This window comes from Pundamilia nyererei, unplaced genomic scaffold, assembly GCF_000239375.1.
Source record: "Pundamilia nyererei isolate P.nyererei 1_Seehausen unplaced genomic scaffold, PunNye1.0 scaffold00178, whole genome shotgun sequence".
Lineage (NCBI taxonomy): Eukaryota > Metazoa > Chordata > Actinopteri > Cichliformes > Cichlidae > Pundamilia > Pundamilia nyererei.
This window is the reverse complement of record NW_005187579.1, coordinates 941353-946684: the sequence shown is the minus strand read 5'-3', so window position 1 is coordinate 946684 and position 5332 is coordinate 941353.

Sequence of the window (5332 nt, the reverse complement as noted above, 5' to 3'; positions counted from 1 at the left end):
TGTACCTCTGGTGCAAATTACTGACCTCTGTCATCATTTTAAGTGGGGGAACTTGCACAATCGGTGGCTGACTAAATACTTTTTTGCCCCACTGTAAACGCGACCTTTCCCCTTGTGACAAATTAGCAAATTCAACAGCTGTGTCACCGATGCAAGTGACTAATGTGATTTACTGCCATATCTGCTGCTGTCTGTCTGAAGCGCTCTTATCAGGAATGGCCTGTCCTGGGTGTGACATCAGCAGCTGCTTCCTACCCCCCACCTTTGATTAAATAACAACCCAAGTGAGATGCAGGTCGTGTGCTGGTTCGTGCGGACGGGAGACACAGAAACAGAACACTTACAGTTCACTTTTGACACGAGGAGAGAGATACGTATGATGTTTTGTTTTTGCTGTGCGCTGCTAAGGCAGAGGTCATTTTCACAGCTGCCCTGGTACAGTAAGCCAGGAGTGACAGCAAAGGGTCAAAAGGCAAACAGGATGGAGGGGTGGAGGTGGAAGGAGTGGCGTGTTTTTTTTTTCTTTTCTTCTTAATTCCTCTTTTACACCTGTTGCTTCCTGCCTCTTGTGGCCTGTTACCACACAGGAAGACACTGGTGGACACACTTTAAACCTACAGACATAGGGACCGTCTGAGCTGATACGCAGAAAGGCAAGCACACAAAAACATTGCATTCATACAGTCACACACTTGTTATATAAGAGCTCCTCCTCTACACACACACACATATAGTGTGTGTGCTTCTGCCACACAGTCAGAAGCACAGTCTGACAGTCTAAAGCTAAAGTGGATCGATCATTGTGTTTTGTGTGTGTGTGTGTGTGCGAGAGAGAGGGAGAGAGTGTGTCAGTTTGTGGTCACGAAAGCCCCACTGAGAGAGGAAGCTCAGCTGTCAGTAGCTGTCAGGTGCTGGGCCTCTCTCTCTGTCTGTCTCTCTCTTTATTTGCTGCTCCTGCTGTAGAGAACCTCAACCCCCTTCTCTTTCTTACTCTCCCTTCCCTTTTCTGCCCTCCAACAGTGGCAGGCTGGGTTTGAGATCGAGGTGGAGGCGCTGCTCCCTTAGCACAAGCATGTTGACCAGAGATAAGGAAATATGGCACACAACCAACACCTCCACTCCCCCCGCCAGCCCTACCCATCTGGGGGCTAAACATGTTACAAACACATACATATATGCACACACATATGCAGTAAACAAGTAGTTATTTTGCGGCGTGATGACCGGACCTTGTTACCGCATTACCATCACAGCACTTTAAGTATTTCTTGCCCGTTCACCTCCTCTCTTGTCTTCTGGCGCTCGGCTCCGCTGCTGTCTCTCTCTCTCTCTCTCTCTCACCCCGTGAAGGGTGTTACCCATGCTACATTAGGTGCTCACATGCAGAAAGGCACAGAACAAACAGGCACTCTCTGCAAAGCATGCTCCTCATTCAGTGGGAGTGAAAACATTTCCCTGAGTGTGCATGCCAGCGCTTCTATAGACTGGTGGTTTGGCGTGGTGTGAAATGGACACGGGATGTGAGGCTGGAAGCGTCTGTGGCGCCTCAGCCCCTTGCTTCGCGTTGTGAGATGTGTTGAGGGTGGGCAGGGGGTGGTTGTTGTTGAGGGGGAGAGCAGAGTGAGGGGGGGGTGTGCCTGAGCTTGTGATTGCAGATCGGCTCTGATGGGTATCCCCTTGGCCCTTTCTTGAGTAAGACACACTCAGATCACATTACAGGCCTGAGAACTGAGGGAAGACAGCACGAGTGAGGGCAACAACTACTAGGAGAAGACACACACACACACATGCATGCAGGGTAATAAACTGCAATCCTCATGTTCACGATTGCACAGCACAGCACTATGACATGAATGTAATCAATTCCCTTCAATGGGGGACCATGCTGTTTCCAGCTGTATGTTTTTTTCTGCCTCATCATTTACTCCTGTTTGACTTTAAGAAGTTTCAGCATAAGCTTGACTCCTGCATAAGGCCATCTCGTGTGGCTCATCTCGTTATCACCGACCTCTGTGGAAGTGCCAGAAGAATCAGCAGGTGTGAGAGTGGCGTGTACAGCCGTCCAAAAGCAGCTGATAGGACGCAGGCCTGCAGTTGGATAAGCACTACTTTCTGCCAGAGCCCTGAAAACTCACACTGAGCCACAAATGTCTCAGCCTTTATCAGCCACAGACACCACGGCCCCCGTGTGCACACTTTCCAAGTCACTTTCCAGAAACACTGTTGACTTTCAAAGATTACCATACTTCCCACCACCTTACACTATCCAGGTATCATCACTTAAGCACAGTGAAATAGAGTATGAACGCTATTTCCAAGCTTATGTAAACTTCAGATCGCTGATTCTTCTCAACTTGGGATTTAGTTACAATATGTATGTATAACACTGACTGCTGTTCAGCTATAGTTCCAAATATTCTTTTTAAAGTTCGAAGAAAACGTTGTTATATCTAGAAGATAGAAGTCTTTTGCTTTAAACCTCTGCTATCTGTGCAGTCTTACAGGTTCAGCAGGCTGAATGCTTCCTTAATTATTTGAACAATTTGAGGTTACTGGCAAGTTTTCAATCAGTTGAAATGCTTTTAGTTCTCATTTCCTGGTTTCTGTTTCTTTTGTTTTCATGCATCATACATGTTGTTTTCTTTCACACTTCTTCTATTGCAAACTGGGTTAAAAAGCAAAACAACCTCCAGCACATTACTGAGATAAGCGATCCTTTATGCACTGTGCTCTGACAATGTCACCTTCAAGTACGGCTAAAGCACAGCACGGGTGTCCCAACTGGAGATTCTTCATCCACTCAATCGGATTCTGTTGTCATGAGCTTCTGTTCCCCTTGGTTACAGTTAGACTGTCTCTCATTTTAGGTGCAACACAAACAATGTCAGTACACCCTGTTTAAACAAGTTAGTGTCCAGAGATGTTTTTCCACTTCTCCAGTTTAAGTCATCTGTTCTGTTGATTGGCCTTTTAATGCTTTAATACCGATCACTCGTCCCCCACCCCTCACTGACCTACTGACTGTCTCTGCTTCTAATTTAAACCTGACTCTCTCCAGACCTGTCCATGTTATCTCAATGTGTTGTTGATGTGGGAAAAGGCCACAGGAGAGAACATGTGATGGGTTTCTTGGGTCTGGTATTTTCTTATGAGAGGCAGGGTAAATATAGTAGCTGAAGCCTATCAGACGCCACTGCACCAACACTCCCCAGGCCCACATGGGCCCATCGGGGCAGCGCCCTGACGAGCATCACAGGCACAGGAGGCTCTATAGACAGTCAGATACTCATTTGTGGTTATATCCCAAATATTAAATAACACGCTCATAAAATGGGTAATTTATGACTCTCTATGAAAGATTAACTTTCAAATCAGGGCTGCCTGATTCTCACACTTGTCATATAGTTTCTAAATAAAATACAACACTTACCTTTCTTTAATAAGGTGCAAGTAATCATGCTGTTACACCTTCCATTGATATTTTATTCTATACACACATAGGACTTGAATTATAGAAAGGTTCTTTTTTTTCATATGGGCGTCTAATTTGAGAGTCATGGTGATGCGAGCAGTTTGTGATTAAAGTTGAGCTGGGGTATGATAAGATAGGACTGTTTTCATGACTCTTCTGAGGAATCACTTGACGTCAGAGTGGCACAGCAGAGTGAGAAGCAAGTGGAGAGCGAGATTTGACTGAACCTTTTATTTTGTATGTGCATGTGAAAGAGAGACAGGCCGAGAGACAGACAGAGAGGCCTCGTGGTGACTCAGCATAACGAGGTCTGCTGGACCTCCGTGACCTCGTTCGTCAAGCTGACACCAGGCTCTGTTTCTGCCATGTAATTCAAAAGAAGAATGTGACGAGGAGAAAAAGATAAGCAAGGATGAGAACAGACGAGGAGAAAGGCAGAGAGAGAAAACAGGGGCGACAAAAAAAGGGGAAAACGGCACGTGAGGAGAAACAGAACTGCTAGCACTGAAGTGAGGTAGATGGGGAGGTGTTAGGAAAGGGGGGGGGGGAGTAGAAATGACAAGCAGAAAAGTTGAGTAAACAAATGTGTGAGCGAGTTCACAAACACAGAAGGACTGGGGTGAGATAGTGAAAGATTAATAGTGACAAAGTGAAGTAAAGAGAAACGAGTGGGACCAGAGCTGCCTCACTACAGTCGCAACCAGTAAACACAGCAACAGCAGATATAATAATTCTGCTCAACACAAGTGTTTAAAAATCTCTGACATGTTGCAGCTATAAAAACTGCAACTTGTTCTGTGTGTTGGAATCGTCTGCAGTGTGTCCTAAACACATTGCATGGCTTCTTACTCTGTCGGTACATTTTGATCCTTAACACAATTCCTGAACACAAACTTATTTTGCTATCATCAATTCAATTTAATTCTTTCATAAAGCACCAAATTACACTAACAGTTGCTTCAAGATGCTTTATATTATAAGGTAAAGACCCGAGGATAATAGGGAGAAAAACCCCAACAATCAGATGACCCCACATGAGCAAGCATTTGGTGAGAGTGGGAAGGAAAAACTGTCTTTTATCAGGAAGAAACCTCCGGCAGAACCAGGCTCAGGGAGGGGCGGACATCTACCGTGGCCGGTTGAGGATGACGGAAGGAAGACGGGACAAAATACATACTGTGGAAAATAGCCAGAAAATAATCATAAGTAATGATTAAATGCAAAGTGGTGTATAAACACATAGAAAGTAAAAAGAGGTGAGTGATAAGGAAGCCCCCAGCAGTCTAAGCGCTAATATGAGGTATTTAAGGCAAAATAGGTCCTGATTATTCAAGACTTTGCATGAGAAGGATTTTAAATTTGATTCTGGATATAACAGGGAGCCAGTGTGGGGGAAATATGTTCTAGTCCCTGACAGCACTCTTGCTCCAGTGTTGTGAAAAACAAAATGCTCATCCTCTGGTGCTAACTGAAATGCTATTATGCTAACTTGCAAAGATAAGGTGATGAATATGGTTAAAAGTGTAGAATAGCAAGATGGAAATGGTTATTATGATGTCACCACCACCTTTGTGACCATTACCATCTTTGATTTTTTTTTGTTGTGTTTTAGAGCCATATGTGACCATATGTTTGGACACTACAGTGGAGTGCTAAGTTATCAGCTAATGCTAGCAAGCTTGGCTCGTAAGATGGGACCATAGAAAAAATCCCGCTTTTAACCATATTTTAAAAAGTGATAGATGTAACCACTTAAATGTTACCCATGATTTCTGCATTTTAAACCTTCCTCATTCAAGTTTTGGCTTTATAATAATTTACCATATTTAGATGCGAGGGTGACATGCTAGGGTAAGTGCT